At 39.9% G+C, this 13,814-nt stretch overlaps 1 pseudogene; it reads left to right on the top strand.

The window, feature by feature from the left end:
* The first annotated feature begins 4,990 nt into the window (after window positions 1-4,990).
* Window positions 4,991-5,596, top strand: LOC147486788 (uncharacterized; annotated as a pseudogene).
* The last annotated feature ends 8,218 nt before the right edge of the window (window positions 5,597-13,814 follow it).

The raw sequence follows: 13,814 nt of genomic DNA, 5'->3' as shown, positions 1-13,814 counted from the left end.
CCGCCAGCTCTCCAACTTCATCCCACGAGCTGACAGTTGTCCCGCCAGCTCTCCAACTTCATCCCATGATTAGACAGTTCTCCCGCCAGTTCTCCAACTTCATCCCACGATTGGAATATTGGAGAACGAGGAAGTAACTATCACCAATCCTACCTATAAAATCGAACCTTTGTCATTTTTCCAGAACTACGCGATCGAGACTTGATCCCAAGCAATACATTTGGGTATGTAGGCAACTTCAAAACCGAAGTCCAGTCTTATCTTTCCCCAACCACCATCTCCTTCACCATCTCCAAAAAAACATTACTTCCAACCTTCAACTGGTGTGTTTTGGCATATCTTGTTGAAACATATTTGGCGCCGTCTGTGGGGATACCCTCAACCACAAAAAAGTTGTGTCAATAGCTTCATAAAGAACAAACAACTGTGAAGGCTCTTTTCTTGCTGCTCAAGTTCAACACTTAACTTCTGCCGAATGAGAATTCCCTTTCCAAGTTTGATGGTTCTCAGCCATCTGCGACTGGGAGAGTGAGTATTCATATTGCAGATCTAATAACTCAAGTCGACCGTCGTCTCCGAAAATTGAAGAAACATATACATGTATAGTTGTCGGTGAAGTAACTTCTGAGAATCAAAGCACTTCCTCATGCACCAAAAGAATCGATGCGATTAAAGGAAGCAAACAAAACTACAATATGAAGACGATAGTTTCAAGTGTGATCGTGGTGAGTTCAAAAACTCTTACGCTAACTTTAATGTCGACCACTCATGGAGGGTAGACAACTCATCGAAGATATGAAAAAATAATGTTAGTGTAGCCAATCCTAGCCAAAAAGGCTATAAGAGATCGGCTCTTTCCTAGAAGAAATTATCTGTATGTATCACTTACCATGCTTTAGTAGTCCAACCTCTTTAAAAGGTCCCTCTCCAAGTCGTGGTCCCGACCCTCGAGCTCATTATCGACCAATCATTTTCACGGTTCAATGCATGTTTGTTTCACATTACATGGTGGGTTGACAATAGTAGTTATGTAGATGGTGACTCACTTACGAGGACTACAAAAAAAAGTGATTGGATCCTAACCTAAGATCCCATATACTCAAAATGTTCACCCTAGGCGAAGCGAAGAAAGAACCAATCTTCATAATTGGCTCGGTCTTTTCCATTGCCAATTTGCAATATCTAATTTTACTTACCTTAAAAAAAATAAAATAAAATAAAAACTTGCCGACCAAATGTTTCAGAGAATATTTTGCTGATCCAAATGATCGGTAAGAAAAAAAAAAAAAAAAAAAAAAAATCTATCAATTTTTTTTTTTTTTCAATTTTGGCGCTCCAAGAATTTTATTTCTAAAAGCTCTTTCAATTTGGGCATCAAGCAAAAAGATTCAATTTGATGACCAGTACACTAGTTCAACAATTCCGATCTGTTTGCCATCATTTCATATTTAGCTCGATCATCAAGATATAACTACGAGAAATTGGTATACAACAAGGACAATAGTTGACCTCGTCATGGAACTCGCACAGTTGATAGTAGCCCAAACCTTAGGGCTCATCGACGTGGCTGATCTGTTCTATATGATGATGTCGATAGCGTTCTAATTGTAGGCTCACTAAAGAATGGATCGGCATATAACAAGGAGTGGTTGACTTGTCATGGAACTCGCACAGTTGATAGTAGCCCAAACCTTAGGGCTCATCAACATGCTGATCTGTCCATATGATGGTCGATAACCCTTCTATTTGTTGCCTCACTAAAGAATGGATTGGCATATAACAAGGAGTGGTTGACTTGTCATGGAACTCGCACAGTTGATAGTAGCCTAAACCTTAGGGCTTATCAACATGCTGATCTGTCCATATGATGGTCGATAACCCTTCTAGTTGTTGCCTCACTGAAGAATGGATCGACATATAACAAGGAGTGGTTGACTTGTCATGGAACTCGCACAGTCGATAGTAGCCCAAACCTTAGGGCTGATCGACATGTTGATATGTCCATATGATAATGTTGATAACTTTCTATTTGTTGCCTCACTAAAGAAGGGATCGACATATAACAAGGAGTGTTTGACCTCATAATGGAACTCGCACAGTCGATAGTAGCCCAAATCTTAGGGCTGATCGACATGTTGATATGTCCATATGATGATGTCGATAACTTTCTATTTGTTGCCTCACTAAAGAAGGGATCGACATATAACAAGGAGTGTTTGACCTCATAATGGAACTCGCACAGTCGATAGTAGCCCAAATCTTAGGGTTGATCGACATGCTGATATGTCCATATGATGATGTCGATAACTTTCTAGTTGTTGCCTCACTAAAGAAGGGATCGACATATAACATAGAGTGTTTGACCTTATAATGGAACTCACAAAGTTGATAGTAGCCCAAACCTTAGGGCTCATCGACATGCTGATATGTCCATATGATGATGTCGATAACTTTCTATTTGTTGTCTCCCTGAAGAATGGATCAGCCATACGACAAGAAGCGCTTTACCAATTGCTGATACTTACAATCATTCTGCCTCAAAGTCATATTGATTCACTACAAAAAAAAAAAAAAAAAATCTTGCAATAAAAAAAAAGTATCACTTTGTCATCAAATAAAAGACCTTCCATTCATACATGGGGCGTCTTAAATATCTTTTACATTTATAATTCATTTGTCATTCATACATACATGCATACATTTAAATTAGCATTCATAACATTTCATTATATTCATACATTTTAACCATTAAATTAAATCATTATATTATCATTACACTTTGGGGGCAGCGATACCCCAAATTTCATTACGTTATCATTACACTTTGGGGGCGGCAATACTCCAAATTTTATTACGTTATCATTACACTATGGGGGCAGCGACACCCCAAATTTAATTACGTTATCATTACACTATGGGGGCGGCGACACCTCAGATTTCATTACGTTATCATTACACTATGGGGGCGGCGACACCAAATTTCATTACGTTATCTTGGGGGCGGCGACCCCCCAAAATTCATTACGTTATCATTACACTATGGGGGCGGCGACACCCCAAATTTAATTACGTTATCATTACACTATGGGGGCGGCGACACCCCAGATTTCATTATGTTATCATTACACTATGGGGGCGGCGACCCCCCAAAATTTATTACGTTATCTTTACACTATGGGGGCGGCGACACCCCAGATTTCATTACGTTATCATTACACTATGGGGGCGGCGACACCCCAGATTTCATTATGTTATCATTACACTATGGGGGTGGCGACACCCCAAATTTCATTACGTTATCTTGGGGGCGGCGACCCCCCAAAATTCATTACGTTATCATTACACTATGGGGGCGGCGACACCCCAAATTTCATTACGTTATCTTGGGGGTGGCAACCCCCCAAATTTCATTACGTTATCATTACACTATGGGGGTGGCGACACCCCAAATTTCATTACGTTATCTTGGGGGTGGCTACCCCCTAAATTTCATTACGTTATCATTACACTATGGGGGCGGCGACACCCCAAATTTCATTATGTTATCATTACACTTTGGGAGCGGCGACACCTCAAATTTAATTAAGTTATTATTATATTATGGGGGCGGCGACACCCAATTACGTTATCTTTAATTCTTATATCTCTTTTGCTGATCTACCTCAAGGCCAGATTACCAGACACTTATATCTTTTGACCGACCCCTTATATTTCGATCTATGATTACCAATCTAATAAAACAAAAACAAATAAAATCCAAATTTCATGAATACAGTGGAAAAAATAAACATAATCGAGAAATAAAAAACCGTAACCTAACCTCACATCATCCTAACAATAAAAAACAAAAACTTCACTCAAGAAGTTGCGGCATAATGTTATCCTCCAATGGAACTGGAACACCTTTTAGATCCAACGGTGATACATCTTCTAACTTCCTATAACACATAGTATAATAATCTAATAGCTGTTACAATTTTTCCCGTTTATCAGAATCTCTCGATTTCCAAAGTCCAGCACTTGCCGATGCTTCACGCAACAACGGCCCAGATTTCTTAGTTTCAACTGCATGCTTCTCAATCATATCATCATTCTCTTCACACCCAACCCTAAAATAATCCACCTTTTCATGATATTCATCTAATATATGTAACAATTTGAGCCGCCTGATCTAATATATGTAACAAGAAGCTGGTCTTGGAGGCAAGCCTGATCTAGTATATGTAACAATTTGAACCGCCTTCTATATCAAATACCTTCTCCACATCCAATTAGTATTGTTAAACTCGGACCAAATTTATTCAAAAATTGACTGACCGCTTCAAGTTGCCGACCAACAACGCATTCAAAAACCCGACCTACTTTATGGCCTTGTTTGTCGATCAAAGATAATGATCTAATGTGAATACCCAATTCCTAACGGATTTTGGAAACCACTTCTGCCCCGATCACTTTGAATTACCACCATTAGATTTGCATGAATGGCCGCTACTCGATTTGCCGTTGGCTATAGTTAAATTTGCCGCTGGCTGTACTTGACTTACCGCTGCTTTATTTGCCCTCTGGAAATCTTATACCATTATCTTGAAAATCGGTGTCGGTCACCTCTGAAAATTGTGGAAGCGATGTAGTCAATGAGATTGAGGTGATAGAGTTGGATATCTATCCCATTATTTTGAAGTGAGCCCACAACATTTCCTCATTGCAAGCCGTGATCATGAGCTCACAGCTGAAAGAGATGTTGTGGAATGTTGGTTCCAATATCAAAGTAGTTTAGAGAATGTTGATTTGATCCATGAAAAGATTACTTGCTCCATGTTCAGTGTAAACCCCCAATGTCAGCTCCATGAAATTGCATTATTGTCATCGTGCGGGTTTGAAGCAAAAGATTTTTTCCTTTTCTTTTGCTTTTACCTCAAACACTGACAAAATTTATGGTTGCCCATTCGAACTGTTTTGGGGAGATTGCCGTGTGACTTAGGATCCCTAATCCGTTGATCTCTCTCAGCCACTTGGTGATAACTTGTCTAAGAATTTAGTGGAACACCTCTCTGCTCTTAGAACTAGAATAGTTGTCCTGGTTGGCCAAGAAGCACCAGCAACAACAAAACCAAGGAGGAAAACAGCTACACAACATGGAGGCTCATCACTAGCTGATCCTCAGCAGGCTCTTGAAGATTACTTACCAGTTCTATTGGGTTTAGTTAAAGAAGGAAGCTTGTTATAGCACAAATTGCAATTTGTTTGGGTTAATCAGGAGGATGAGGCAGAGGAAACGGTCTTATCTAATGCTTGGTACGAAATGTTGTAAGTTTTGCATTTGATGGCCATGCTATCATTATCACAGGCAAACTTACTGCTACTTCCTAAAACCTCTGCTGACGGCTATCAGCCAAAAGTATAAGAAGAAAGCAGACGAGCTGCTGTTGATTTTTTTTTGAAAGGTGCAGATTGTGATCTTCGGCATGTCCTACCTCAGTTGCCCCTTGAACTCAGAGCTGATTTTCCAGTGGACTTAGTTGAAGGAGTACTCCGAGCACTTTCTTTGCAAGCGATAAGGCAGGGTTTTAACATTCAACTTGCCACATCTGCATAATCCTCGATTTATAGCAATGGTTTCAACTTATCGCAATTTTTTTGATCCCGACTATGAAGAGTACCCAATGCACACGACAATAAGCCTTCTCTGTTGTCGCACAGTTGCAATAATTTTCATGGTTCTCCTGATCCTACGCAACACTCTGCCGATCATAATAAATGGGCTTGTTGAGAAGAGTATGCAAATTGTCATAATCCCTTCGAATTGAAATGCCTCTAATCAATATTTATGAAGTTAAATTTGCCGTTGGATCTACTTGATTTGCCGCTAATTGAATTGCCACTGTGTTTTCTAACATATGAAGTTGATTTGCCGCACTTATCGATGATCCTTTGATTGCCGATCCTATGAATTGCCGATGCCGATTCTTTGAACTGCCGATGCCACTCGATACTTTGAATAGCCGCTAAATGAATTGCCGCTGAATGAGTTGTCAATCCCTTTGCATTGCCGCTGTATACTGTTGCAGTTCTTTTGCCGATCCTTTGATAAGAAAAGCCGATCTTCTAACTTAGAATAAACTTGGTGAATGCATTATTCTAAGTGTACCAAAAATTTTAAGAACAAACTTCAACAGAGACAATCTTCAACATTCCCGTTCCATTATTGCCAATCTTCAAACTTCAAATTTACCTCTAGTGAGTTTACCTTTCCAATCTTCAAACAAACTTGGTGATACAGCCAACGTCTCCTTCCCATATTTAAAGCAATCATGTTTAAATGTAGCCGATCTATTTCTTAGCTTTTGTTATTTAAAGGCCCAACCATCCAAGCCAAACTACCCTATTTACCAAACTGACATGCACTAACTAATTGCTTAAACTGCCGACCCTTTTGCTTTTAATTGTTCTTACCCACTATATTTAACTATTCATAGACTATATAAAACTCAGCTTTGACCTTCGATACACTTATATCGAACCCTTCAAGATATTGCCCCATCAATTATATTTTACCCGTTAATATAATAATTTACATACCTACCAAGTACAAAAAAAAAAAAAAAAAAATAATAATAATAATAATAATAAATTACTTTTTTGCCACACAGGCTTTGCCCATGTAACAAAAAGAGGGCGATGTTCCGGCCCCTACAAATGTGGCCCAATAAAAGCCCAATTCAATATAAAGCCTTTTTCGAGTCCATGCTACAAAAACTCTCATTTCGAGCACATGCTCGAGCTTATCTACAAAAAGCGCTTTCAGAGCCCATGCTCAAAGCCTACATACCTACACAACTTCGTCCACATTCAAGAAACAACTTCCACCAACTAACTTCATCCCACGAGCTGACAGATGTCCCGCCAGTTCTCCAACTTCATCCCACGACGGACGGTTCTCCCCCGGTTCTCCAACTTCATCCCACGGTGACGGATGTCCATGATTCTCCAACTTCATCCCACGGTGGCCAGTTCTCCGCCGGTTCACCAATTTCATCCCACGAGCCGACAGCTCTCCCCCGGCTCTCAACTTCATCCCACGAGCTGACAGTTGTCCCGCCAGCTCTCCAACTTCATCCCATGATTGGGCCAGTTCTCGCCGCCGGTTCACAACTTCATCCCACGAACGGTTATCCGCCAGTTCTCAACTTCATCCCACGGTAGCCGACAGTTCTCCGCTAGTTCTCCAACTTCATCCCACGGTGCCGGATGTCCCGGTTCTCAACTTCATCCCACGAAGCTGACAGTTCTCCGCCCGGTTCACTGACTTCATCCCACGAAGCCGACGGCTCTCTCCCGCCCTCTCAACTTCATCCCATCGGTGACGGTTGTCCCCGCTTGACTCTCAACTTCATCCCATGATTGGACAGTTTTCCCGCCAGTTCTCTAACTTCATCCCACGATTGAAATATTGGAGAACGAGGAAGTAACTATTACCAATCCTACCTATAAAATCGAACCTTCGTCATTTTTCCAGAACTACACGATCGAGACTTGATCCCAAGCAATACATTTGGGTACTTAGGCAACTTCAAAACCGAAGTCCAGTCTCATCTTTCCCCAACCACCATCTCCTTCACCATCTCCAAAAAAACATTACTTCCAACCTTCAACTGGTGTGTTTTGGCATATCTTGCTGAAACACCTCCCATTGAACGTCACAAGCTTGCTGCTCAATCAGTTCAGTGTGCTTTTCTTGGCTATAATAACTCTCATAAAGGGTTTGTGTGTTATGATGCGGATGCTAACAAGCTTCGTATTTCTTGAAACGTGATTTTTTTTGAACATCAATATTTCTTTATGTCTCGTACTAATCTTGTTTCTTCCTTTATTTCCCTTCCTGATTTTGATGATGTGCCTAGTACTCCTTCTCGTTTTAAGCCAGGTATTGTGTATCAACGGCAGCGACGTCGCCCTCTGCCCTCTTCCTTCCTCGAACCTCCACTTGATCCTGTGTGTTGCCTCAACCCCGCCCGGTCTACTTTCGGGTTTCCTAGCCCCGGATTGGTATGGTTTCTTTTCTTTTGCTCTTCGGGCTACTCTTGATACTATACGTGCCTAAGTCTTATTCTTAGGCTTCCACTCAAGAGTGTTGGCCTAAGCTATCGCAGACGAACCGGGCTCTTCAAGACAATCACACTTGGGACATCGTCCCCTTGTCCTCTTGGAGTTAAGCTTATTGGGTGCAAATGGGTCTACTGACATCAAGCTATATCTGATGGCTCTATCGAAAGATATAAAGCTCGTCGTCGGTGGCACTTTCGGGAATCGGCGGGAGTATGGGCTGGATTATGAGGAAACATTTGCTCCCCGTGGCCAAAATGACTCTTTGTCCGCGATTATGGCCATTCTTTGTTTTGAAAGGATGGTCGCCGTCGGATGGATGTGAAGAATGCATTTTTACATGGTGATCTAAAGGAAGAAATATTTATGTCACCTCCTCCGGCTTGTTTCCTTACTCTTACATTTGAGGTTTGTCGCCAGGCGGTCCCTCGTATGGTTTGAAGCGGGCACGCGGGCTTGGTTTGAGAAGTTTCAGTACTACTCTCTTGGATTTCACATTTACTTCGAGTCAATATGACTCCTCTCTCTTCTTTCGCAAAGAGTACCCTTGGGATTGTTATACTTCTTGTGTATGTCGATGATATTGTGATTCTTGGATCGATCTCAATTAATTGAAGCGGCTCCAATGCGCCTCAAATCTTCGTTTCATATGAAAGATCTTGGTCCCTTGCAGTATTTTCTTGGCCTTGAGGTTCAACATTGTCGAATGGCACACTCTTACATCAGCATAAGTATACCCAAGAACTTCTTTCTTTTAGGCCTTCAAGGCGATAATTCGGTTCTTACACCTATGGAGGTCAATTTGAAGCTACATCGGTGGTGGTGATCTCTTATCGATCCTTCGATGTACCGTCGGTGGTGGGCGGTTTGAATTATTTGACCATTACTTTCGACCTTATATCTCGTTTCTTTGTTTTAGCGAAGTCGGTCAATTTATCGCGGCACCGTGTCGGACACATTTGGCGGGCGTCCGTCCGTCTTCTTCGATATCTCAAAGGGACATCTGGTGGCGGCTTGCTTTTTTCCTTTAGGAAATTCTTTACAATTGGAAGGTTTTTAGTGATGCCGGGCTGGTTGTGTGCGGATACTTTCGTCGTTACATTATGGGTTAGTGTATGTTTCTTGGCAATGTCCTCATTTCTTGGAAGAGTAAGAAGCGGGGCTCATGTCCGAAGTCATCCATCGAGTCTGAATATCGAGCTATGCGATGCGCTTTGTTCTGAAATTGTATGGCTTAGAGGGTTATTAGGCGAACTTAGTGTTCCATAGCTTACTCCTACCCCTCTTCATCGCGATAATACCGGTGCTATTCATATTCTTTGCCAACCCGTTTTTCATGAGCGCACCAAACATATTGAAGTGGATTGTCATTCCATTCGTGAAGCATTTACTCACAAGGAGATTACTCTTCCACACATTTCCAATGAACACCAAACTGCTGATGTCTTCACCAAGGCTCTCTCTCGTCCTCGCCATCAGTTCATGGTTGACAAATTGTTGCTTCTCGATCGCCCAGCATCAATTTGAGGGGGGATGTTAGCAGAATTGATAGCTAGATATGTGATGGCTAGTTTATTAAGGCAGCATATATTCTATCTTATTTAGTCTAGCTATATATAGAAGAGTATATTGTATATAGACATAATTGATAGGCATTTATTCTTACCTTACATAATCCGATGTAATGGCTGATTTTCAGCCTTGTAATTAGCTCGACAGTTTTTATATAAAGAGAGCAACTCTCACAAGGAGAGAACATTCAGAACAAAACCCAAATTGACAACTGTGACCTGAGACATTAACACCGCATATATATGCAACTCACTTTATTGGCAATACGAAAAGAAATAATTCTAAAACCCCTTCTACTTATATCGTCTTCCAACTCTCTCAATGTGTCCACCGAAACGGAGTCTATTTCAGCTGTCCACATAACATAACAACGTGGTTGGAAAGTTGGCATACCTGTCTAAATAAGTATTAACACCAATATATATATATATATATATATATACAGCTAGGCTCTCTGACGGACGTCCGTAGACGGACCAAGAGAGAAAAATAGAAAGTCACGTATTCTTCCAATAAGATAGAAAAGTGGGACTCCAACACTTCTTAATACTTAATAACCTCACGTGTTTTCTCTCTCTTCTATTCTATTTCTCTCTCATACTGTCTCTCCTCTTTCTGGTAAGACATAAACCCATTGATAAAATGATAAAGAGCAATTTTTCCATTAAAAAGTTATCAAGAGTTCTCATATCTCCGTTTGTCATTTTTGTACACTACTGAATCAGTTCAAGTCAACCTAGAACCTTCACAAAAAAAAGAGTCAATCTAGAACCAGATCCAAATTTAAATCATCCTTCTCTCTCTCTCAAACCCCACTTATTATGTTGTCATTGCTTCCAATTCTCCTTAAAAACTAAAAAAAAAAAAACGTAGTAGATTTTCATTCAGTTAAAATATTCAAGAAGATCAATTAATTGGCATCAAATCATCACGGAAAATAATGAAGTTCTTTTGTTCCAAATGAATTAAAAACAGCCCCCAAAAGTAGAACAATGTCAGTAGGTTCACAGGTAAATTTTGTAAATGGGTCCTTTTTTTAGCTTGGGAGGGAAGAGGGATAGAAATTCTTAGTTTATTTGTAACAAGTTTGCACTTCATACCGCCCATTTGAAATCTGGTAGTATGTAGTATAATACTTACTGGTTGTAAGTTTTGCACCTTATGGCTTATATCATTACAAACTCGAAGTGAAATTGAATATGGATTAAAACTATCCAGATTAGAGGATAAGAAGAACTCGCTTGTGAAAATCTATGCGATAGCAAGTTCTTCGCAATAATCACTAAAACAATTGAAAAGCTTGGGCTTCAATTTCAATTTTTTTTTTCTTCTGTTTTGTTGGAAATAATAATAATAAAATAAAAGCATGATAGAGATGGAGTGAGAAAAGATGGGAGAGGAGTTTGCTTCATCTGGTAGGTGGGACATGTTCATCTCTTCTTCTAAGTGAGAGAGAAATAAAAAGGATAAAAATAGGATTTCGTATGAGAGAGAGAGAAAAAGAATATGAAGAATTGACGACCAACATTTTCAACAAGAACATTCAAGAGTGGGAGAGAGAGAGGCACGCTAGCGTGAGAGAGGAGAGAATATTAGAGATGAGAGAGAGGAGAGTTACAAAGAAGAGAGAATATTATGGGTTTTTTTTATTGGTTGGTTTTTTATTTGGAGCGCGAGTGGGGTTTTTACTTTCCTTTCTCACATGATATCCCTCTGATTTTTGCTAAGTCCGTATAGACGTCCACATGAACTAGTCCGCTTAAGAGCCAACCTATATATATATGTATTTCCTATAATTAAATAATGTTTAACAAAGCAAAAACACAAACTAATAAACAGCCATCATTAGTATATCAATTATTTCAAAGACTTAATAATTATCGACCCAATCAAACCGTTGAAGCTCCTGTGGTGTTGACAAAGGAGGAAAAAGAACCCCAATTCCACGCAGTTCTGAAATTCTGGTTCGAAGTGGTTTATGCGAGACACCTGTTGAATCCCGCCATCCTCATGCTCCTTCTCATCTAGAGTTCCTATTATCAGCATCAATCGGTGGGTGTTGCCCTCCCCTTCCAAATCAATGGAAAGATGAAACCACCACTAGGCGTTGGCGTCTTCTCCAATGGGTGGTGATGCTCATCCGTCTTTTACGACTTGGTCGAGATGGAGCGGTTCCTACACTATCCTCACAAGTTAAGCCATGCTCTTAATCAACATCAGCAGGGGGAGGTATTGCTCCTCTTTCTCTAGTTGATTCAAATGGTAATTTGCCTGCTTTCGGCGATCCCAAGTCAAAGGCAACATCAACACAAACATGTTGTTCGCGGATATTCTGCCAAACAAGCGGGCTTTTGTTCTTTATCCTCACAGAGAGAGACACTGTTCAACAAAAGGCAGAGTTCATTCTCACGGTCGTGCTTTCGGCTTGAAGTTCCTCCATGGGCTTACTATTTGCAGGCCCAACAAACATGTCAAATCCCTGGACAACCCACATATTCACCCCATGACCCTGGCCCTAGCGTTGCTAGTCAACTTTGGCCACCTGAGCATGTTAAAACAAGACAATTTCTAGATGATGTTACCTATACCCAACAACTACTGGTTTCTAATCGCTGTCATCAGCAAGATTTTGCAAAAGTTCTCTTTGTGAGTCGATACAAACCCAAATTTCGAGGACGAATTCTTTCAAGCGGGGGAGATTGATGCATGGGCATGGAATACTTAGTACTTGGTTTATTAATTAGTTCTATTTAGTTAGTTTCTATTTTTATTTGTTATGTTAGTAGTAGTTTTCTATTAGGACTCTAAATAGAATTAGGAACAAGGTTTATTATATAAAGGCATCTAGGCCTTCATTGTTAGGTTGGTTGTTTTTGGATTGTTTAATTGAGAGATTAAATTAAAGGAAATTTGTTTTCCCTTTGAAACCCTAGTTTTTGGGTGTTTATCAATTTTATGCATTGGTGTTATTGATTCGAAGTTCCTTCCGCTGAGTTAGTTTATATTTTTATTTGTTATGTTAGTAGTAGTTTCCTATTAGGACTCTAAATAGAATTAGGAACAAGGTTTATTATATAAAGGCATCTAGGCCTTCATTATTAGGTTGGTTGTTTTTGGATTGTTTAATTGAGAGATTAAATTAAAGGAAATTCGTTTTCCCTTTGAAACCCTAGTTTTTGGGTGTTTATCAATTTTATTCATTGGTGTTATTGATTAGAAGTTGCTTCCGCCGACGTATACATCACTAAATGTGAAACAAGTGTTTTCCACACTACTTTATTTTACTAAACTGTAATTCCTTAGCTTCTACCAAATGCCAACTAAAATTGAGATGGATATGGCATCGGGTGGTAATTAAACTTCATAACGAGCTATCATTGACGTTAAGTTGATGTTCGTCCATATTGAGAAACATTCTCCACTTCTTAACATCTTGAGCAAACCATTCCATAGCTTCAATTTTAATATCTTCATCCACATCAGTAAAGGCTTTTAGAGCTTCCCTTAAAGGAGCCCAGAGAGAATCATTCATTTCATTTGTCGACTCCATAGCATCTGCAATGCGACCAATTTCCTTACGCATTCCAACCATCTCACGTTGAACCCCTGCAATTACAGACCAACGACCCTTTAGTTTGTCATTTGGTTAAGCAAAGATTGGGTTGGATGAGGACAAATCAGGAGTAGGTGGCACTGTGTCCTCATCCCTAACATTATCATCGGCATCCTTCATGTTCACATTGCCTTCCGTATTATCATTAACATGCATATCTTCATCAGCTATATCTTCACTAACATGTATGTCTCTCTCAAACCATTTGCTTGATCATTCCTTACCACTTCAAGAGGTTCTGCATAATTCTCAATTCCCTTGGCCTTCAGTTTTTTCAAATGTTTCATTCCTTGTCAAATATGAAATAACAAGTATTAAATGTTTACTTCTTATTGTATATTGGGAAAAAACATATGACACGTAATTCATAAAACTAATACCTTCAAAGCATCAGCCCAAACAGACTCATTGGCAGTAACAATTTTCTTACAATCATCCCAGCCAAAATCACTCAAACCTAGTAATTCCTACACTATGCTCACAATTTTCTTCAATGTCTTCAAATGGTTTATGGCATGGATACTTG

Source organism: Coptis chinensis, chromosome 7, assembly GCF_015680905.1.
Source record: "Coptis chinensis isolate HL-2020 chromosome 7, ASM1568090v1, whole genome shotgun sequence".
Taxonomy (NCBI): domain Eukaryota; kingdom Viridiplantae; phylum Streptophyta; class Magnoliopsida; order Ranunculales; family Ranunculaceae; genus Coptis; species Coptis chinensis.
This window is presented reverse-complemented; position numbering and strand designations above follow the sequence as displayed.